Genomic DNA, 23328 nt, shown 5'->3' on the forward strand with positions numbered 1-23328 from the left:
CAGCTTGAACATCAGGAAGTTCATGGTTCACATATTGCTGAAGCCTGGCTTGGAGAATTTTGAGCGTTACTTTACTAGCATGTGAGAAGAGTGCAATTGTGCAGTAGTTTGAGCATTCCTTGGCATTGTCTTTCTTTGCGATTGGAATGAAAACTGACCTTTTCCAGTCCTGTGGCCACTGCTGAGTTTTCCAAATTTGCTGGCGTATTGAGTGCAGCACTTTCACAACATCATCTTTCAGGATTTGAAATAGCTCAACTGGAATTCCATCACCTCCACTAGCTTTGTTCGTAGTGATGCTTTTTAAGGCCCACTTGACTTCACATTCCAGGATGTCTGGCTCTAGGTGAGTGATCACACCATCGTGATTATCTGGGTCGTGAAGATCTTTTTTGTACAGCTCTTCTGTATATTCTTGCCACCTCTTCTTAATACCTTCTGCTTCTGTTAGGTCCATGCCATTTCTGTCCTTTATCGAGCCCATCTATGCATGAAATGTTCCCTTGGTATCTCTAATTTTCTTGAAGAGATCGCTAGTCTTTCCCATTCTGTTGTTTTCCTCTATTTCTTTGCATTGATCGCTGAGGAAGGATTTCCCAATTAAGAATACTGGAGTGGATTGCTACTTCCTCCTCCAGGGGTTTTCCCCACCCATAACAAATACCATTTTATCATCCTCAGAGTTTTGGAGTCCCATCTATCTTTTTTACCTCCTTCCCCCAAGGACATCATTTTCCTTAACAATGGCATCATTCCCATATGTTTACAACACAAGTATATATCTACAAGTAACACACACAATTCTTTGAGATATTTTAAGTTTACATGAATAGTAGCATATTGTCTATATCTTCTTTTTAAATTCTTTTTTAGATTTTACGTTTAGGTCTATGATTTGTTTTGCGTTAATCTTGTTTACAGTGCAAGGTATGATCAGTGCATACCTTGGTATCAGTGCATACCTTGGTGCAAACAAGGCATGATTGTTTTTTGCACAGAGGTATTCATGTTTCTAGTACCATCTCTTATTCTGCACTGTACTGCGTGTGAAATCTTAGTTCTCTGACCAGGGATCAAACCCAGGCCCTTTGTGTTGGAAGGCAAACTCTCAACCACTGGACCTCTGGGGGAAGTCCCTGTCCATATCTTTTCAAGCCTTTTTCTGAGATTTACTCGTGTTGATGTACAGAAGTTTAGCTTTTTCATTTTATCTGCTCTGCTGTATTTCATTGTATGAATAGTCTTCCATTTCCCTTCTAAGGTATAGTTGTTTCCATTTTTAAACTATGACATATAGTGCATGATAAACTTTCTTATCCACGTGTTCTTAGTACACAGGAAAACATTTGTCTTGGGTAGCTACGTGAAAATGAAATTGCTGAGTTGCAAGGCAGCTTTAACTCGACTAGGTCCGGCATTATCAAGCTTACAGGCCCACCAGCAATAAGAGCGCGTATTTCCGTACATCCTCTCTATCACCAGGTGTCATATGATTTTGAGTTTTGCTGCATGATGGCTGTGAGATGTATCTCACTGTTGCTTCAGTTGCATTTTCCTGGTTACCTGTGAGGTTGCAGAGCTTTTTACACATACTTATTTGCTTTTGGGTTTCCTCTTGGAATTGCCTGTTCCTAGCCTTTGTCCATTTGCCCATTTTCCCCTCACTGATTTGTGAAGGTTCCTCATATATTGTGGACACGAATATTTTGTTGCAGGTAGTTTCTCTCAGACTGTGGTTGGTCTTTCACTTTGTTTGTAATATTTTTTATTGTATACAAATTTTTTTGCATATACTAAAATGTATCCATGTTTGCCATTATGGTTCATGTTTTTTTCTGTCTTATTTAGGAAATTTTTCCCACTTCAGTGTCATAAACAAATGTTCCTGTATTTTTTTCTTGAAGTTTCAAGATTTTGCAGCTTATTATTAGTCTTTAATCCACCAAGAATTAATTTTTTCTATGATGTGAGGAAGGGATCTAATTTTATGATTTCCTCATAGGGATAACAAATCATCCCAGTGTTGTTCTTCCTTTTCATTTTAGAAAATTGCAAACATAAAAAATAATATAGCGAAAAAGATAGTAAACTTCGTGTCTTCATCAATTAGCTTCAGCAGCGATCTAATCATGGCCAATCTTATTTCATCCATACCTTCAATCATTCTCTCTTCTAAATTATTTTGAAGCCAGATGTCATGTAATTCATCTCTAAATATTTAAGCGTGAATCTTTAAAAGATCACTTTTTAACCCCAATAACACTATTATATCTAAAAAGACCCCAATAGTTCTTCAACATCAATAAGCAAATTTCTACATGTTTTATCAGTTTTCTTTTTGCAGTTGATGTGAGTCAGGATCCAAATAAAGTCCATATTTAAAGCTGGTTAAATGTTTCCTTACTCTATTATATGAGTATCTCCCTCCTCCTTTTTTCCCCCTTGATATTTGTTTATTAAAGAAATTAGACTTGTTCTGTACAGATTTCCACATTCTGGGTTTCTCTGATCGCACCTTTGTGGTATCATTTAGCATCTTCCTCTGTCGCTGTGTTTCCTGTAAAGAGTTACTCTAGAGTCGTGACCAGATTCAGGTTTGACATTTGGCAAGACTACATCAATAGGATTTTTGTACTTTAATGAGCAGGTACATCAAGTCTAACTTCACATTTGTGGGGGGAAATGTTAAAAACCACGGATGTGCCTAGATCCGTTATTTCATTAGGGTTTGAAAAATGGCAATATTCTAATTGCATCACTTCTTTATCATTTATTATAGCATCATTTATTCGAAGAAGGCAATGGCAACCCGCTCCAGTACTCTTGCCTGGAAAACCCCATGGATGGAGGAACCTGGTGGGCTGCAGTCCATGGGGTCACTAAGAGTTGGACACGACTGAGCGACTTCACTCTCACTTTTCACTTTCATGCATTGGAGAAGGAAGTGGCAACCCACTCCAGTGTTCTTGCCTGGAGAATCCCAGGGACGGGGGAACCTCGTGGGCTGCCGCCTATGGGGTCGCACAGAGTCAGACATGACTGAATCGACGTAGCAGCAGCAGCATTGAGCTATATTAATAATTGACATGTAACACTGTGTAAGTTTAAGGCATTCCATGTGATGACTTGAAGCACATATAATATTGCAAAATGATTATCACAAAAAGGTTAGTTAACACATCCTCACCTCATATAATCACCAGTTTGTACCAGTTTTTTTTTGTGTGTTTGTGGTGATGGTAAAGCATTTTAGATCTATTCTCTGAGCAGTTTTCAAATATACGATACAGCATTGTTAACTGCAGTCACTGTGTTGTACATTTGATCCCCAGATCTTACTCATCTTACAGTGAAAGCCTGTGCCCTTTGACCAGTAAGCACCCTCATGAGACAATGTGAGCGAGCTTACATTGCCGCGGTGGACGGGGCTACTCTTCCCTGCAGCTCACTGGCTTTTCACTGCAGTGGCTTCCCTCGCTTGGAGCACAGATTCCAGCTGCTCGGGCTTCAGCAGTTGTGGTGTGCAGGCTCAGTAGTTGTGGCTTGCAGGCTTTGTTACTTCTCAGCACGTGGGGTCTTCTCTGACCAGGAATTGAACCTGTGTCTCCTGCATTGGCAGGCGATTTTTAACCACTGGACCACCAGAGAAATCCCCCTTTTCATTCTTAATATTGTTTATGGGTGCTTTCTCTGTTTTTTCTGGATAAATTATGCTGGAAATTTGTATATTTTATTAAATTTTGCAAAGAACCAATTTAGGGTCTTTTTAATTTCGTTATCAGAGTATATCGTCTGCATGATACTGGAGTTTCTGAGACTAATCTGATCTGGTGGTTGGCTGTTTTTATAACTGTTCCACGTACTGTGCTGTGCTAGGTCGCTTCAGTTGAGTCCCATTCTTTGTGACCCTATGACTGTAGCCCACCAGGCTCCTTTGTCCATGGGATTCTCCAGACAAGAATACTGAAGTGGGTCCTGTGCCATACTCTAGGGGATCTTCCTGACCCAGGGATCGAACCTACGTCTCTTATTTCTCTTGTGTTGGTGTATATGCTTTGAAAAATTGGCTGTTCTCTAAAGTTGAATGCAGGGTTCTAAACAGCTTTATAAGTTTGAGCTTGTTAATTGTGTTGTTCAAATCTTATTTATTACTAATTTTGCTTTTCATCTGCTTGACATATAAATAAGAGACAGTACATTAAAATCTCCCTGTTTGTGGATATGGCTACAATTTCAGTAGTGTTTTGCTTTATATATTTTGAGGTTGTTATAGACGCATGTAGGTTTATGATTCTTGCATTTTAATTGTTTCTTATTATGCAACACTGCTCTTTATCTCTATTAGTGCTTTTGCCTCAAAATCTATTTCTCCAAATCTTAATATAGCTATGTGCATGTGTGTGCTCAATATGTCCAATCCTTTGCAACACAATGGACTATAGCCCACCAGACTCATAAGTCCATGGAATATTCCAGGCAAGAATACTGGAGTGGGTGAGTTTCCTCCTTCAGGGGATCTTCCCAATCCAGGGATCAAACCTGTGTCTCTTGCATTGGCAGGTGGATTCTTTACCACTGTGCCACCTGGGCAGCCCTAATATAGCTACATCAGCTTTTAAATTGGCTTTCCCTGTGCCTCCGTGGTAAAGAATCTGCCAGGAAGTGTAGGAGACTTGAGTTTGATTGCTGGGTTGGGAAGATCCCCTGGAGGAGGGAATTGCATCCCACTCCAATATTCTTGCCTGGGAGATATCATGAACAGCAGCCTGGCAGGCTACAGTCTGTGGGATCGCAAAGAGTCGGACACAATTGAACATGTATGCAGCTTTTAAATTATTTTCAATTAAATTTCTCTGACATAACTTTTTCTGTTTTTTTATTTTAACTTTCTGAGATGCAATCTTTTACTATATGTAGCTGTCTACTCTCCCCACCTCCCATCCTGCCCCAATCTAAGTATCTTTGTTTTTTTAACTGGCAGGATTAGTCCGTTTATATTTACTTTGAATACTAATGTATATCTTACCATCTTATTTTGTGCTCTCTGTTTGCCATATTTTTTCTTTATTTTTCTTTTCCCCCCTTATTCTGCCTTCTATTTTATTGGTGAGATTTCTTTGTTTCCTCCCCTCCCTTTTTGTCCTCAGTGGTTTGGAACACTATTTCTCTGCTTTCAGAAGGTATGCTTAAGTTTTTGTGATGCATGCTTGAACAACCAAAGTCTGAAGTTAGCGAATACCCTTGTCTATGTTGTTGCTGCTCAGTCACTAAGTCATGTCCGATTCTTTGCAATCCCACGGACTGCAGCAAGCCCAACTTCCCTGCCCTCACCATCTCCTGGAGTTTTCCCAAGTTCATGTCCAATCAGTGGTGCCATCCAACCATTGCATCCTCTGTCGCCCTCTTCTCCTTCTGCCTTCAATCTTTCCCAGTATCAGGGTTTTTCCCAGTGAGTCAGGTGTTTGCATCAGGTGGCCTAAGTATTGGAACTTCAGTTTCAGCATCAATCCTTCCAAAGAGTATACAGGGTATATTTCCTTTAAGATTGATTGATTTGATCTCCTTGCTTTCCAAGTGATTCTCAAGAGTCTTCACCAGCACCACTGTTTGAAAGCATCAATTCTTCGGCACTCTGCCTTCTATATTGTCCCACTCTCACATCCATATATGACTACTGGAAAGACCATAGCTTTGACTATACGCACCTTTGCCAGTAAAGTGATGTCTTTGCTATTTAACACACTGTCCAGGTTCGTCACAGCATTCCTGCCAGGAAGCAGTCGTCTTCTGATTTCATGGCTGCAGTCACCATTCACGGTGATTTTAGAACCCAAGAAGAGGAAATTGTCGCTGCTTTCACCTTTCCCCCTTCTATTTGCCATGACGTGATGGGGCCAGATGCCATGATCCTAGTTTTTTTAATATTGAGCTTTAAGCTGACTTTTTCACTCTCCTCCTTCACCCTCGTCAAGAGGTTCTTTATTTGCTTTCTGCATTACAGTGGTATCATCCACGTATCTGAGATGGTTGATATTTCTCCTGGCAAACTTGATTCCAACTTGTAACTCATTTAGCCCAGCATTTCTCATGATGTGCTCTGCATATAAGTTAAATAAACAGGGTGACAATTAACAGCCTTGTCATACTCCTTTCTCAATCCTGAATCAGTAAATTGTTCCACACAGGATTCTAACTGTTGCTTCTTGACTCACAGACAGGTTTCTCAGGAGACAGGTAAGATGGTCTGGTATTCCCACCTCTTTAAGAATCTTCCGCAGGTTGTTATGATCCACACAGTCAAAGGCTTTAGCGTAGTCAATGAAGCAGAGGTAGATGTTTTTTCTGGAATTCCCGTGCTTTCTTTATGATCCAACAAATGTTGGCAATTTGATCTCTGGTTCCTCTGCCTTTTCTAAACCCAGCTTGAACATCTGGAAGTTCTCAGTTCACGTAATGCTGAAGCCTTGCTGAAGGGGCTTGCGTAACTCAATGAAGCTATGAGCCATGCCATTCTGGGCCACTCAAGATCGATGGGTCGTAGTGGAGAGTTCTGACAGAATGTGATCCCCTGGAGGAGGGACTGTCAAGCCACTCCAGTATACTAGCCGTGAGAACCCCATGAACCCTTGTCTATATCCTTTCTCAAACTGTTCATGGGTCTGATCACCACTCACTCCTTCCTACATTGTCCATGTTATTCTTATCTAGAGATTTAATTTCATATTGTTTTTTTTTCATTTTAAATGAAAGCTGAAACAGATTTATTCAGTAATCTAAAGTAGATTATATAATGCAACCAATTAATTTTATTGAAGTATAGTTGATTAATTCCACATTGTTTTGAATCTCCAAATTAAAATTCTGTAGCATCTAGTTTCCTCACCTCAGGGCTACTGAACTTCAGTTTGTACAGACCTGGCTTTTGGAAATCTCTATTTCTTACAACTTGACATTCATTTATGTGTATTTGTGTTTATGGGGAGTGATTGACTAGGTCTCTATTTTGAAATATTATAGAATATTTTATATAAGATTTCTAGAAAGATTCTAGGTGAAAGCAGAAAGGAATACCACATCATCTCAGTTTGCCATGCTGAATGGCACTTCAGATTTTTTTGGCATTTATGTATGTCAACTTAGAGAAAATACAGTTTGTGGATTTTTTTTTAACACATATCATACTGCATATGTGATACTGCATCTTCTGTGAATTATAAGCATCTTTGCCATCCATTTCTATACATCAAGCAGATTCATTTTTAACTATTGTGGTGTATTGCATAGTATGGACTTAATGTAGTTTATTCAGCTGCATTCTGTTTGATGGACTCTTAGGTTATTTCCAGGTTTTGCTTTTCTAGGGGAAACTGAAAAGTCAACATTCATGCTCCCTTGAAGTACGTACCAGTGTTTCCCCAAGGTAGAAGCAAAGATGTGGCATTATTATGTTATAGAATACATTTTTTCTTCTGGTCCCGCCCAAATGCCCTTCAAAGTGGGAATGGCATTTTATATACATTTTCAAATATCCATTTTATACTCCTCTCATAACATAGGAATGTATTACCCTTGTCCTGCTAGTACTTGTGATACTCTAACTTAAAAAAATCTGCTAAACTAATGAGTAAAAAATAGTATCTTTTTATTTTGCTTTGCAATTAGTCGCCTGATGACTAGTGAAGTGAAAGATCTTTTAAAATATGATTACTGACCATTTGTATCTCCTTTTCTGTGAATTGCCTGTTCATACCCTTTGTCCAGTTTCTATTAGATTGTTCATTTTTTTTTCTTATTGACTTGTAAGAATTCTTTATTCATTCTTGGCCCTAATTCTTTGTCTCTTAAAGAGGTTGTTGATATTTTTAACACATTTGTCCCTGTTCAGAAATTTTGTGGTGTCATCTGTCACACGGAACAATGGCTTATAATGTAGTCAATGTATTAAACTTTGCGTTTATGGTCTTGTGCTTTATTTAAGAAGCAGCACATACCCCAAGCTGTTAACATGTTCTGCTGTCTTTTTTCTAACACAGTTGTTTTGTGTTTATCTTTTAGAACTTTTGTCCATTGGCACTTCTTCCTCGTGGATGGTGTAACACTGTGTGAAAAGTCGCTCAGTCGTGTCCGACTCTTTGCGACCCCTGGACTGTACAGTCCATGGGATTCTCCAGGCCAGAATACTGGAGTGGGTAGCCTTTCCCTGCTCCAGGGGATCTTCCCAACCCAGGGATTGAACCCAGGTCTCCCGTACTACAGGCGAATTCTTCACCAAGTGAGCCACAATGGAAGCCCTTTTGTAAGGTAAGGATCTAATTTTATTTTTTCAAAATGGGAGGCAATTTTTCTAATATCATTTATTGAATAGCACATAATTTCCTTATGCATTTGACATTGTATGTTATTAGATTAATAAGCCAATGGACAGACTATACCTGAATTTTCTGCTCAGTTCTGTTATCTGTCTATTTGGCTTTTCCTACTCCAATGTCATGACATTTTAATTTCTATAATCTTACAAAGTCACGAATCTTGTAGAACATTATGTTTAATACTTGTCAATTCATATACATCTGCTCTTCCATATTAATTTTAGAATCAGCTTATATAATTCTGTGAACATTGTATTGAGCTGCAATTGATATTACATTGACTTCTTTTTAAAAATTTTATTGGAGTATAGTTTATTTACAATGTTGTATGAGTTTCCGGTATGTAGAAAAGTGATTGTTATACATATAGTCATTCATTTTCAGATTCTTTTCTCTTATAGGTTATCACAGAATACTGAGTAGAGTTTCCTATGCTATACAGTAGGTCTTTGTTGGTTATCTATCTTATATACAGTAGTGTGTATATGTTAGGGCTTCCCTGGTGGCTCAGATGTTAAAGCATCTGCCTGCAATGTGGGAGACCTGGGTGTATGTTAATCCCAAATTCCTGATTTATCCCTCCTCTTGCCACTGTTTCCCCTTCGGTAACCATCAGTTTGTTTTCTATATCTGCAAGTCGATTTCTGTTTTGTAAATAAGCTCATTTGTATCATTTTTTAAAAGCAGATTCAACATATGAGTGATACCATATGATATTTGTCTTTCTCTGCCTGATGTACTTCACTTGGTATGATAATCTCCAGGTTCATCTATGTTGCTGCAAATGGCATAGTTTCATTCATCTTTATGGCTGAGTAATATTCCATTGTATATATGTACTATATCTTCTTTATCCATTCTTCTGGATGGACTCTTTGGTTACCTCCATGTTTTGGCTATTATAGTGATGCAATGAAATTGGGGTGTGTGGGTCTTTTAGAAATATGGTTTCCTCTGGATATATGCCTAGGAGTGGGATTGCTGGATCATATGGTAGCTCTATTTTTATTTATTTATTTATTTTTTAATTTTATTTTATTTTTTAAACTTTACATAATTGTATTAGTTTTGCCAAATTACTTTCAACATGTACACTTTATTATATGACAAATATATCTCAATAAAAGGTGTTTAGAAAATTTAATGCAAAGAATTGCATGCATAATATAAAGGTGTAGATTATTTTGAAGTCTGCATGTATTTTTAAAATTAATTAATTTATTTTAATTGGAGGTTAATTACTTTACAATATTGTGGTGGGTTTTGCCATATATTGACATGAATCAGCCACAGGTGTACATGTGTCCCCCATCCCGAACTCCCCTCTCACCTCCCATCCCATCCCTTTGGGTTGTCCCAGGGTACCGGCTTTGAGTGCCTTGTTTCATGCATCAAACTTGGACTGGTCATCTATTTCACGCATGATAATATACATGTTTCAATGCTATTCTCTCAAATCATCCCACCCTCTCCTTCTCCCACAGAGCCCAAAAGTCTATTCTTTATATCTGTGTCTCTTTCGCTGTCTCGCATATAGGGTCATCATTACCATCTTTCTAAATTCCATATATATGCATTAATATACTGTTCAGTTCAGTTCAGTCGCTCAGTCATGTCCGACTCTTTGTGACCCCATGGACTGCAGCACACCAGGTCTCCCTGTCCATCACCAATTCCCAGAGTTTACTCAGACTCATGTCCATTGAGTTGGTGATGCCATCCAACCATCTCATCTTTTGTCGTCCCCTTCTCTTCCCACCTTCAATCTTTCCCAGCATCAGGGTCTTTTCAAATGAGTCATTTCTTTGCATCAGGTGGCCAAAGTATTGGAGTTTCAGCTTCAGCATCAGTCCTTCCAATGAATATTCAGGACTGATTTCCTTTAGGATGGACTGGTTGGATTTCCTTGCTGTCCAGAGGACTCTCAAGAGTCTTCTCCAATACCACAGTTCAAAAGCATCAATTCTTCAGAAAGCACTCAGCTTTCTTTATAGTCCAACTCTCACATCCATACATGACTACTGGAAAAACCATAGCATTGACTAGATGGACCTTTGTTGGGAAAGTAATGTTTCTGCTTTTTAAAATGCTGTCTAGGTTGGTCATAACTTTTCTTCCAAGGTGCAAGCATCTTTTAATTTCATGGCTGTAGTCACCATCTGCAGTGATTTTGGAGCTCAAAAAATTAAAGTCTGTCACTGTTTCCACTGTTTCCCCATCTAGTTGCCATGAAGTGATTGGACCAGATACCATGATCATAGTTTTCTGAAAGTTGAGTTTTAAGCTAACTTTTTCACTCTCCTCTCACTTTCATCAAGAATCTCTTCAGTTCCTCTTCGCTTTCTGCCATAAGAGTGGTGTCATCTCCATAACTGAGGTTATTGATATTTCTCCCGGCAATATTTGTGTTTTCCTTTCTGACTTTTCACTCTTTATAATAGGCTCCAGTTTCATCCGCCTTATTAGAACTGCTTCAAATGCGTTCTTTTTAATAGCTGAGTAATGTGCATATATGCCACAGCTTTCTCATCCATTCGTCTGCCGCTGGCCATCTAGGTTGCTTCCATGTCCTGGCTATTGGAAACAGTGCTGTGTTTTAGTTTTTAAAGGAACTTCAATACTATTCTCCCTAGGGGTTGTACCAATTTACACTCCCTTGAAGAGTGCAGGAGGGTTCCCTTTTCTCCACACCCTTTCCAGCATTTATTGTTTGTAAGCTTTTTGATGATGACCAACCTGACTGATATGAGGTGATTCCTCACTGTATCACCTCAGAAAAATGATTCATTTGTAAAATATACTAAGTGAAATGTGTTAAAATTATTCTCTACATATAGATTACATATTTTTAAATGTATCTAGTAAATCATCCTATTAATGAAATTATTTATATCTTCCATATTTTTACTTCTTTTTGCCTAATTGATTTGACAAAGACAAAGTGATGCAATAATATTAAGGTATCCTATTAAGACTGTAATTTTTCCATATTTATCTTGGTATTTCTAATTGCTTTTGCTTTGTATATTGCTGTTTAAAAAATACCATTAATTAGATTTTTTAATAAAGAAAATGTTAAAGAATATCCCATAATCTCACCATCAACATAATACTTAACAACTCCCCAAACACACTAAAACGCACACATACCCACATGGTGAGGAAATTCAAACTGTACAGAAAGTCAGAAAACAAAAACTCAAATTTCCTGCTTCACTCTCCCTCCTCCCAGAGGTAACCAGTGCTAACAGTCTGGCAAATTTTTTGCTGAGATCACCTTCTTTCCTTTCAGCCTTATTCCACAGATCCTTTTGTTTCTGAATTCCCAGTTATAAACTGAACGTGGGCCCTCTACGGTGGTCCAGCCTCTGCTGGTGTCTTGGAGCAGGTGTTTTCAGGGCTCCTGTTGCCAATGCCTCTTGCTCTGAAGCTGCTTAGGCCTAAGAAAGCTGCCTTCTAGAGCAGTGCTTCTTAGATATTTGTGTGCACACAGATCCCTAGAGATACTGATAAAACAAAGTTCAGTGGGTCTAGCGGAAGACCTGAGACTCTGCATTTGTAGCAGGCTCCCAGGTAGCACACAAGGTTGGTAGCAAGACCCTGTCTTTTGGCTGCACTTGGGAACCCCCTGAGAAGTTTTATACAATGTGGATGCTGGGGTACCAGCCCCAGAAATCCTGATTTAATTGGTTGGGTTGTGGCCTATGCACAGGGCGGTTTGAAAGCTCTCCAGGTAATCCTAACACTCAGAGAAGTGTGAGAACCACAGTTCCTGACCAGCTTTCTTCCTCTTCAGCACACTTCGCTTTTTCTGCAAAATTGCTCTCAGCAGTTGCCTGAGCTTAAGCTGCAATTGAAGCTTCTGTAACCTGTTCCCCTGGGGTCCCAGTGAGATCCAAGGGCTCTCCCATGTGCTTGCAAGGCACAGCCTTCGCTTTGGGCTGGTCCAGCCTCAAGGAGACTTCTTTGATCTTCTTCTACAGTCATGGGATCTGCCCCTACAATTGCATGCCCCTGTGTTTGCTTTCTCCTTTCAGCAAGGCACTGTTTTTGTCCCCTGGTATCTCCCAGAGCGAAAGACAGTGATAGCAAAAAGTTGTAGCTGTGCTAAAAGTGTCCATTGAGCAAACACGTGTTGCCCCATTTTCACATCCAGGCTGGACAATGCTGCCAGTTGTGTTCCATCAGCCAGCATCTAACCTAGGCCTGGCTCCATCTGTCATTATCCCACCTGCCCCACTGCTTCATGTATCTTTACGTCTGCAGTGCCTTCCCTTAGAAAACGTGGCTCTCAGGGCCTTCCTGGTGGCTCAGTGATAAAGAATCCTCCTGCCAGTGCAGGAGATGCAGGTTCCATCCCTGGTCTGGGAAGATCCCACATGCCGTGGAGCAACTAAATCTGTGCGGCACAACTTCTAAGCCTGTGCTGTGGAGCCCGGGAGCCACAACTGCTGAAGCCTGAGTCCCCTGGAGCCTGTGCTCTGCAACAGGAGAAGCCACTGCAATAAGAAGTCTGTGCACCCCAACTGGAGAATAGCCCCCCATTTGCTGCAACCAGAGAAAAATCTACCCAGCAAGAAAGACCCAGCACAGAAAAAAGTAAATAAATAAGTAAAATGATATAAAAACAAAAGCATGACGTCCCTGGGTGGCAGCCTCAGCATCACTCGGGAATTGGCTAGAAATTCAAAATCCTCAAGCACCACCTGAACCCTGAGTGTGGGACATGGAAATCAGTGTTTTATCAAGCCCTGCGGGGGATTCTTATGCCTACTCAAGCTTGAGAGCCCTTGCCCAAGACCATCAGTCAGAGGTTGACGGATTTATTTGATCTGGGTTGGTGCTCAAGCGTCACTATCTTGAACAGTTTTCCCAGGTGATTCTAATGTGCAGCCAGGAGTGTGCACCACAGCCTTTGAGAGTTCTAATTCCTTAGATTTATCAGGCCATTCTCTCAGGGGCTAGGCAATAACTTGATCTCCAGCGACAGTGGTCCTATTACCTTGAGATTCACCTTGTGATACTTCTAGTATTTTATGCCGATTAATTCCTCTTCCCTCTCCAATTTGCATGGATTCTCTGTAACTCCTGGGTTTAGATGCTCCTAAGGGGAGAAGTCTCAGTGGCTACAGTGATACACTACTCTGTGTGTGTGTGTGTGTGTGTGTGTGTGCTCATGTGCGTGTGTATGTGAAGAAGAAGCCATCTCCCGATCATGTCCTGGATATGATAACCTTAGGGAGACTCATTCTGGTCTCCCTCTGAGATCGTGCTTCTCTTCTCTGGTAAGTTTCTTCAGGCATTGTTTCTGGTGTAGTCAAGGCATGGGCCTTCCTCTAATGCTGTCTTTACGTTTCCTTTTCGTATTCGTCTATTCGGCTTCAGGATCACATTTGCTGTCTCATATCCATCTAGTCCTTGAAAGTGAAAGATGCTCAGTCGTGTCTGACTCTTTGTGACCCCGTGGACTATACAGTCCATGGAATTCTCTAGGCCAGAATACTGGAGTGGGTAGTGGTTCCCTTCTCCAGGGGATCTTCCCAACCCAGGAATCGAACTGGTGTCTCCTGCATTGCAGATGGATTCTTTACTAGCTGAGCTACCAGGGACTCCATCTAGTCTAGTCTGGTCCCAAGGTCTTAATCTTTCTCTTCCTCCAGCTTAGTGGGGCTGTTTTAAATTCTTTCTTTTTTTCCCACTGCTCCTGATCTGATAGTTTGGGGATACTTCTATCTGTATACCTCAGTTTTCTGGACAACTTAGTTCTGAGAGACAGAGTCGTCCAAGAGCAGACTTCTTTAACTCCTTCTGTAGTCTTGAATTTGCAATACTTTTTGAGCTTCTTCTCTATGAACTTAAGAAGATAACACCTCTCTTTTTAACAGATTCCCCTTCCCTTTTTATTTGTATATTAATAAAATATGCTGTTCTTCTGAGAGTAAGTCCTCGATTTGGATCTCTAAAATTCAAGGCCATGATATTTCAGAGCCAACTTTAGACCACATGGTGGGGTATGTGACCCCTAAGAGCCTATGCAGAAGCCACATAAATGCACAGCTTTCTTCAGCCCTAAGTGTACCAGCAGATAACATAAAACCACTTGGGGTTTTGGCAGCCTACCTACACTGTCTATCTCAGCCTCATACTAATAGTATAAAGGTGAGGGCTTACACATGTGCATTCATATAACATGCATGGAACTTGAAAGAAAGTGAAAGTGAGAGGCGCTCAGTTATGCCCGACTCTTTGCGACCCCATGGACTATATAGTCCATGGAATTCTCCAGGCCAGAATACTGGAGTGGGTAGCCAGTCCCTTCTCCAGGAGATCTTTCCAACCCAGGGATTGAACCCAGGTCTCCCACATTGCAGGCAGATTCTTTACCAGCTGAGCTACCAGGGAAGCTGAGCCATACATGGGACTTTGGTGCAGGATAAATTTTATTTAAGAAACAGTAAAAGCAAAAAGTAATTGTTCTCTTACTGTCTAAAACGTCAGTTTGGTAGGCTGAATGATGTCCTCCTAAGATGCTCCTGCCTTAGTCTCCAGCACCTGTGACTATGTTACCTCACATGGTAAAAGGGACATTGCAGATGTGTGAAGTGATGGATCTTGGGATGGGGAGATTAGATCATCCCAGTGGGCCCTAGATGCAATCCCAAGGCTCCTTATGAGAGGGAAGTTCAGGGTAAAGAAAAGCTGATGCAGCAACAGAAACAGAGGGAGAGAGATTGGCAGATACTACACGGCTGGTTTTGAAGATGGAAGGAGGGATCATGAGCCTAGGAAAGCAGGGGGCTTGTAGAAGCTGGAAAGCGAGGGAAGCAAATTCTTCCTGGAGCCTCTGGAGGGAGCACAGCTCTCATAACACCTCAAATTTTGGTCCAGTGAAACTCATTCTGGACTTCTGATATCCAGAACTACAAGAGAGTAGATTTGTGCAGTCTTCAAACATTAAGCTTGTGTTAATTTCTTAGAACAGCAATCAGAAACTAATACAGTCTATATAAGGATAACTATACTTTTTCTCCTCTATAATAAAAGCGTCACCCTGCAATACCTGTCCACTGAGAACCCACAGCCTAGTGTGTGTGTGTACATACATATCCTAAGAGCAACCACATGAGTCACAGCCTGTTATTATCCTCGTTTTCTTGATGAGGAAACCGAGGCTCAGGGAAGCTAACAGTTTGCTCGAGGTCACGGAGCTAAAAAGTGACAGAACTGGGGTTCCACGTCCACGTTTACCTCCGCTGCTAAAGTAAGCGGCGGGAGGGACAGACGGATCGGAGCAGACCATGCTCTTTGCAAACATCCTGCTTCCAAATAGCACAGGAGAACAAAGATCAGCTAAAAGCATGTTTAGTCTTCTGTGTGACCCTGAAAAGACGCAGGCAGCCTGCCTCTTAGCTCTGGTTGGCTGAATTGTAAAGAAGCACTGGGGCAAGGGAAAAAAATAACTTTTTATAGTATATTATAGTTGATTGTCTTAGATATGTGATGTACATGCATGTTTTCAAAAACTATTTCATAGACAATTAACATTTAATGGGTGAATGAGCGTTAAATGCAATGTGATTTTATGCCAAGATTTTGGCTATTTTTTACGCATTTAACAAACAGTAGCATCTTCTCGCCATGTCCTCCCCTCACGGTAGCCGTGATTGTCCAAATGCTGCCGAGACACTGGGTCTTGGCCCAGACCCGTTCACTGATGTGTCCTGGTTTAGAGGAAGTGTAATCAGTGTCTGACACTTTCCAGGATTTAAAAGAGTTTCCCTTAAAGAGAAAACAAAATGGCCACAAGAAAAAAACAAATCAGGTGTGTGGCCCCATAGAGAACAGTGGCCAAAATGTCTGTAATGTTATATTGTGAATTAGCCCCCTAACTTTCAAACCTTAAAAATAAGAGATAGAGTGATGAAATACCTTTACACTTTGTGCTTTTTTAAAAAATGAGACAAGTCAAGTTTATCAGCATAACACCAGCTACTAAAATAATTTTGAGTTTCCAGCCAACTCATTTAGCAGGAATCTGTTCACAGGGTTCTTGAGTTGACCCCACATGACCCTCCTCCAGAAACAAGGGCAGCTTTGTGTTGGAGCTCTAGTGAATGCTGGACTGGAGAGCAGGGGGTGGTCAGCTTTTCTTTCTCTTTTTCCCATCTGCCTTCAAAGTCATGGTCTGTGTAGCACTCTGTAAGGCAGGAGGGCCCCAGATTAGGAGAGCTAACCTGAGAGCAAGCCATCTCGCCATACATGAATCTTGGGTAATTCAGGACGAAGGTCAGCCTGAAACATTGCAACTGAAAACAAAGTCTCGTTATAGAAAAACAGATCTGACATTGTCACTCCTCTTCAGAAAATCCTTCTATGGCTTCATGTGGCTCTAGGGGAAAATTTTATCTATTGATGATGGCCTGTGAGGCTCTGCTGGGTTGGTGCCTCTTCCCCTCATTTCAAACCACCTTCCGATTTCTTTTTTTTTTTTTCAATTGAATTTAGAAATTTATATCAAAATTCATGTATGTGATTTAAAACAATAGTCCCTAAACTTTTTGACACCAGGGACTGGTTTTGTGGAAGACAGTTTTTCCACGGACTGGGATGGGGGAGGGGGAAATGGTCTTGAGATGATTGAAGTGCATTATATTTATTGTACACTTTATTCCTATTATTATTACATCAGCTCTACCTCCGATCATCAGGATTAGATCCCGGAGGTTGAGGACCTCTGATTTAAAGAATCAAATAGCAGCGAAGGTTTATAACAACAACAAAAAAATGGTCCCTACTGCATCTTTAATTTCTCCCTTCTAAGAAACAACTTTGAACTTTGCGCAATCTCTTTGCTATTTGCCATCATATTTCAAGACGACTATGTACATTGCTAGTTTCACATTACAGAAAAGGCTATTGACTTTCTGGTAAGAAAGATGAGGATTTAGTTCTCTTACATCATACCACACACTTCTCTTCCCATTCTTCTAACATAGTTCCATCACAATTTTTGACAATTCAATATCCATATAATTAGGACTATGTAAATATTGGTCACAGTTGAGCTAGACAGTGCTATTAATGCATTCTTTTCTTGTTCAATTTTTGTTTTTCCCAGAGTTAATAATTTGCCTAGTTTTCTATGATTCCTCACCACTTCAGCCTCAAACTTGCCAATGAACTATTAAAAACCCTTCCCAGTATGGTCAGATTCTCCAGGTAATCCAGCTTTTTTTCCTCCCCTGGACACAGTCCTGCTGTGGCCTTCCATGTGACTGCCACAGTTCAGGGTGACTTGTCTCAAGTCTTCCTGGTATTCACTGTCCTCCAGATGCACTTGGTTCCCATCATTCCAGGTCTCCCCTTGGTCTTCCTGTGCATCTCACTTCCCATAGCCCACGCCCTCATCTTTCCTAGTTTTCTCCCTTGTTTAGCTGAAGCATGTCTTCCAATAGCCTCCTGAAAAGAAATGCAGAGAAGCTAATATTTTTTTTTAAATCTTGCACATCTGAAAATGTGTTCATTTTTCAGTTAATTGATAACCAGGTAAGATTTAGAATTCTTGGTTGAAAAGTGTGTTCGCTTATAATATGTAAGTCTTTGTTCCATGTTTTCTAGTTTCCAGAGTTGTTTTTTTTGGGAAGTTCAATTCTCTTCTGGTCCCCAGTTCTTTGTATGCAGCTTTCTTCCTTTCTGGAAGTTATGAGGGTCTCTCTTTATTTTTGATGTTCTAAAATTTCACAGTAACATGTCTAGTTGAGAGTCTTTTTTTCATTGAGGTGGGGTATTTCCTTTCAATCTATAAGTTCATGTCCTGCAATTCTGGGGAATTTTCTTGTATTATTTCTTTGATAATGCTCTTTTCTATCTCTCTTCTCTTTTTCTAGAACATCTTTTGCCATCATTCTAGATGTCTTGCACTGATGTCATTTATTCTCTATTTCTTGATCTCTGATTAGGTGTATGTTGGATCTCCTGGGTTGATCCTCTGATTTTCTCATTATCTTATTTTCTATTTGAAAGAAATTCTTTGTATCTTTTATTCAAATTTCTGGGTTTAATCTTAACTTTTTCTTCTAACCCTTTCATGTTCTCTCAATATTCCCTTTAAAAATACACACATAACATTCTAATCTTGTTTTATAGCTGCAATGCCATCTCTTATCTTTCAGAGAAAATTATTTATAGGTGTTTACTTAAATGTTTCCCTGATCCCTGTGCTATCTCTCTTTCTCCTAGTTGCCTTTCCCTGTTCACCTGAATCTTTTGTCTCTTGTCTTTCATTCTAGAGTTGTCTACAAATATTTGGTGAGAGATGACTCACTCAATATATTTCAAAGTGTTGTATAAAGAGCTGAGTGGAAGCTCTTTACACATGGCACCCCACTCCAGTACTCTTGCCTGGAAAATCCCATGGACGGAGGGGTCTGGTGGGCTGCAGTCCATGGGGTCGCTAGGAGTCGGACACAACTGAGCGACTTCACTTTATTTTTTCACTTTCATGCATTGGAGAAGGAAATAGCAACCCACTCCAGTGTTCTTGCCTGGAGAATCCCAGGGACGGGGGGAGCCTGATGGGCTGCCGTCTATGGGGTCGCACAGAGTCGGACACGACTGAAGCGACTTAGCAGCAGCAGCAGCAGCAGGGGTCACCCAAGGGTCATTAGGCTGACACTGTTTCACTGGAGGGACTTGGAAGGTCTCTGTAGACCTGTTCCTTTGTGCTAGGCACTTGCGAATAAAAAAAAAAAAATTCCCTGACCTGAAGGGAGAAGGAGGCATGGAGACAGCCCTCCGCCCAGTTGCCAGCATCCTGTGGGCAACCTGGGGAGATAGAGGTCTGGGCCTCATCTTGGCTGAGCTAATGCCCCAGGTCCAAAGTCTTCCTGTCACCTTCTGAGAGGGTGAGCTTCTTGTCTCCAGCAGTAGGAGGTGTGGTTGGTCCTCTGGCTGAATGAGGCCCCTCCCACTCTCTCATGCTCCTCCCTCCCAGCCGCCTTCAGAAGCAGCCAGCTTCCCACCCCTGAGCCCATCCCAGGCCCGTGGGGCTACTTGGTTTGCTCCTAGTTCCCCTCACCCCATCCTGTAGACTCTCTTTTCAGTTTTGCCTACTCCGCAAGTCAATTACCATTATCCATCTTCTTTCTAGCTTCCAAAATTTGGTTAATAGACCTTGTCTGCTTTTGTCTTCTCTCCTGTTTTCTTTGTCCTATGAATTTATACATCTTTACATTCTATTTAAGCCCATGTTGGTTAGGTTTCAGGAGTAAATGGGAATAAACACATTTTCTACCACCACCCACTTTATTTATCTTTCTCTGTGACCATTTTCTTTGCTTGAGCCATCTCTCTCTCTGATATGCTAAGTTCCTTCCTGCCCCTGGGCCTTTGCACATGCTGTTCCCTCTCCTGGAGCACTCTGCTTCTCTCTCACCAGCTTGTCCCCTGGCTAACTGTGACTGAGCAAACATGTCTCAACTTAAAAGTCGCCCCCACAGAGGGACTTCCCCAACACGGGCCTTCTAGCTACTCAAGCAGCTCTAGGGGCTTCTCCTGCACAAACCAGAGCTGCTTCCTCAGGATCTTCTGTGACCTCCCCGCTCCATGCTCTGCCCAGACTCCAGAGGTTTTCAGAAAGAGGGAGAAAAGAAAGGAGGAGAGCTTCCTTCCAGAGCCCCCTCCGGCCTGGCCGCAGCCTCATCCACCCTCTGACCTTGTGTCCGCTGCCCTGAGGGGCTTAGCTGGTCTCTGGGATCCCTCCCAGCTGCTGGTCAAGAGCCATGGTCAGCTGACACACACATCCCTTTGTTCTCTCGGCCTACCCCTCATCGGGGACTTTTTACTACCTGCTTGCTTGCTCTGCTCCGTTATTCAGGGTCTGTGTCTCCGTGGCTCTCCGGGTCTCCATCTCAATGTCTGTCTGGGTCTCTATCTCAGTGTCTGTCTGTTCCTTTCCCCCTCTGGCCCTTCTTCTCTCTCCACTGCTCTCTCTCCCCCTCTCCCCTGCCCCTCCACCTTTTCGTCTCCCATTTTCTCTCCCTGTGTCTCTTCCTGTCCACCCACCTCATTTTCCCTTTGTCTTTCTGCACATCCCTCCTGCGCTGTCTCTGGCTCCCACTCTGAGAACGCCCCTCTCTCCCTGGCACCCACACACTCAGAGGGCTCTTCGGGGTCCCTGCCCTGCCTCTCTCTGGGTGCCTGGGTGGTAGGGGCCTTCCTGCGGTGGGGCCCCAGGTGTGGTGGCCTTCCTGGTGGCCGGCCGGACCGCCGGCTGTCTAACACTCTTGTAAGGTTACTATTTATCTAGTGCAACCAAAGTTGGCACACACATCTGGCGCCTGGTACTTAGTGCAATTATTTATGATTTCCACCAAGATTTAAAAGCTCATCGCCGGCCTTGTAATGCGGTAACTGATTGCGCTGCTAATGTAATTAAGAAAAGATTATGATGTCCACGTGGCGTACCAGATGGTGGCATTCATAGTAATCGGCGTGCACAACTGGCAGACAACTGCACAAGGGCAGCCGAGCGGAGGCAGCTGGAGACCAGCGTCCTCCTCCAGCCACTCGGAGGGGAGGGGAGGCTGCTGGGGTGCTGGTCAGTGCAGGGTGGGGAGGGGCGGAGGAGGGGGCGAGGAGGACTGGCGGTGCGAGAAGGGTCCGTCTCCCCTGATCTGCTCCCTGAAGTTGGTCTCTTTGTTACTACTCACCCCCTCCCCCCCGAAACACACATACACTGAAAAGTTTTACTTGTATATGGACAGGCACACACAAACAGAAAAACACACTCAGACTGCCATAAGTAAGGGATTCTCTCCCTTTATTCAAAACTTTTGATTAAGCGACTCCTTCTGCTAAGTCCTGGGACTGTATTGATGAAGCAGACATGGTATCCTTCCTTGCAGAGCTCAACAGACTTAGAATAGGGATAAACATCCATCAAAGAACCACAGGAATTAGACATGAAATTGAGTAGAGTTCTGTGTTACTATTCAGAGGCTGGTGGTGAGATGAGGGCTTCCCCAGGGCATTTGACCTGGTCCAGGGGGCCCAGGGAAAGCTTCTCTGAGGAAGTGACAACTTAAGGTGTCATCTGAAGAGTAACCAGGTGATGAGAGGAGGGAAGGATGCTTCAGCAGAAGGAACATGTGCAAAGGCCTGGGGGTTGGAGGAACCATGGCAAACACACGCATGTAAAAGGAGGCCAGTGGCCAACAACAGCCAAGGCAACTTGAGGAGGAGAAATGAAACTGGATGCCAAGAGTCTTAATGAAGCTGCAGGAATTCAGGCAGTGTGGTATTAGCGCAAGGAGGAACAGACTGACCCATGGAACAGAGGCGAGAGCCTGGAAACAGAGCAGTAGACACAGGCGCACCACATTTAAGACAAAGATGAAGTGGGAAGGAGGGGTCTTTTCTGTGAATGGTGCTGGGCCAATTCAACACTCACATGAGAAAAAGCATGTCTCAACTCCTACCTCACATTATACACAAAAATCAACTCCAGACTATTTGCAGAGCTAAATGTGAAAGGTAAAGCAGCACAGCTTTTAGAGGAAAACCTTGGAACAGGCAAATATGCCTTAAACAGGACACAAAAAGGCTAACTAAATAAGACAAAAATTATAATTTGAACATATTAAACCCGAGAAATTCTGTTCCTAAAAAATACCAGCAAGAGTGTGCCAAGCTAACTAAAAGACAGGGAGGAGACAGCCACAATTCACATATTTCACAGAGAACTTGGATTTAAAATATATATTTTTCAATGCCTACCAATCAATAGGAAAACAAAACAGGCAACCCTACTCTTTTTTAGATTGCAACAGACTCCTTACAAATGAAGATGTTCAAAAGGCCAGAAAACATATGACAAGGTGCTCAACTCTGTTAGTCAGCAGGGAAACACAAGCTAAAATTAGGAATGGCTAAAATTAAGAAGTCAAAGTATTAAGTATGGAGGATGTTGTCAAGAACAGGAAGTTTCATGCACTGCAGGTAGGATATAGATGGGTACTTCAGCGGATTGTTGGTTATTATCCAATAAAAACAGTATATTCTTGAAACGGAGCAGGACCCTACGGTCCTTGCCCCCCAGCCATGTCCTCTGCCTGCCTTTTGCCTGTGGAAAACTTTAGCCAAAGCATAAGTTTAATCAGAGAAGTGAGAAGTGCAGAAACAAGGAAAACAGTCAAAGGAGACTGAATAATAATGATGCAGTCATTAAACATAGTCAAGGACCTCTAGTTCTTTCTCAAGGGCTATAGATAATATTCTGAACCATATCCTGTGAGCTGTCTTACAGACACCAAAACACCAGATGGAGAAGTGAACTACATGGTGACCTGACTGCACCCAGGACTCGAGCTGCCACAATTCTGAGAACTGACCTCAAAGAAATGGGAACAAATGGACCCTGGAACTGAAGATTAACTGTACTTAAAACATTCAAGATGATGCTGGTCAGACCACTCATGACCAATCTGAAGATGACTGTCAGAGACGACTGTGCTGTTCCCGCGTGTAACGCCCCCTCCCCAACTCTGTCTGTTAAAGTTCTCACCCCGTGCTTGTCGGCCTTTGGGCATATGTCCGCCATCCTCTCCTCCCAGTTGCGGCATCTGAAATAAAGCAAACTTTCCTTTCCACCAACCTGGCCTGTTTGTTGGCTTTTGAGCAGCGAGCAGCTGGACCACACACATATACTCTTTTGACGACATTCTCACCAGTGACCCAGCAGTTCCACTTCGGGATGTAGGGACGTACACCACACTAAATGTTTCCCAAAGACATGTACTGCGTTGTTCATTGGCACACCACCCATAAGAGTCCAAGCCTCAAAACTGCTGAAATGCCTGTATATACCAGAATGGATACAGTTATCAAAATAGATAAATTTGGTGTATTTTTACGTTGGGATACTATACAAAAAGGCAAATAAATGAGTGACTGAAACATT

General features: G+C 41.9%; 1 long non-coding RNA gene across 1 annotated transcript; it reads left to right on the plus strand.

The window, feature by feature from the left end:
• The first annotated feature begins 4681 nt into the window (after positions 1-4681).
• Positions 4682-23011, plus strand: LOC129622618 (uncharacterized). The gene is made up of 3 exons (XR_008700080.1): positions 4682-4817; positions 8056-8301; positions 22664-23011. It is a non-coding gene; the product is annotated as an uncharacterized LOC129622618 (long non-coding RNA).
• The last annotated feature ends 317 nt before the right edge of the window (positions 23012-23328 follow it).

This window comes from Bubalus kerabau, chromosome 11 (genome assembly GCF_029407905.1).
Source record: "Bubalus kerabau isolate K-KA32 ecotype Philippines breed swamp buffalo chromosome 11, PCC_UOA_SB_1v2, whole genome shotgun sequence".
Lineage (NCBI taxonomy): Eukaryota > Metazoa > Chordata > Mammalia > Artiodactyla > Bovidae > Bubalus > Bubalus kerabau.